The sequence below is a fragment of the Pavona decussata genome, unplaced genomic scaffold (assembly GCF_977016875.1).
Source record: "Pavona decussata unplaced genomic scaffold, jaPavDecu1.1 SCAFFOLD_53, whole genome shotgun sequence".
Classification (NCBI taxonomy): Eukaryota; Metazoa; Cnidaria; class Anthozoa; order Scleractinia; family Agariciidae; genus Pavona; species Pavona decussata.
In genome coordinates this window covers 1,080,001-1,080,268 of record NW_028145475.1, presented here as the reverse complement: position 1 = coordinate 1,080,268, position 268 = coordinate 1,080,001, and positions in this window count along the sequence as shown.

The following is a 268-nucleotide window of genomic DNA, read 5'->3' as shown; positions in this document are numbered from 1 at the left end:
ATTTCGCCTACAAGTTGTCTAGATTGAGTAGTTTAAATCTCTAAAGTTTCGTCATAAAGTGTCTGACTAGATTACGAGATAATCGACAATGTTTACTGAAAATGAGAGGCTTTGCGCTTCCGTTGGTATGGTAATAGTTGTTTGCTTGGAAACCGATGAGAAAATTAACTTTGATCATATGTTGAAATGATGATGTAGTATGAAGTTTATCTTGTATGCGAGATTGTAATTTCAAAACTTCCACCTTAAGTCCAAAAAATCTGCCGCG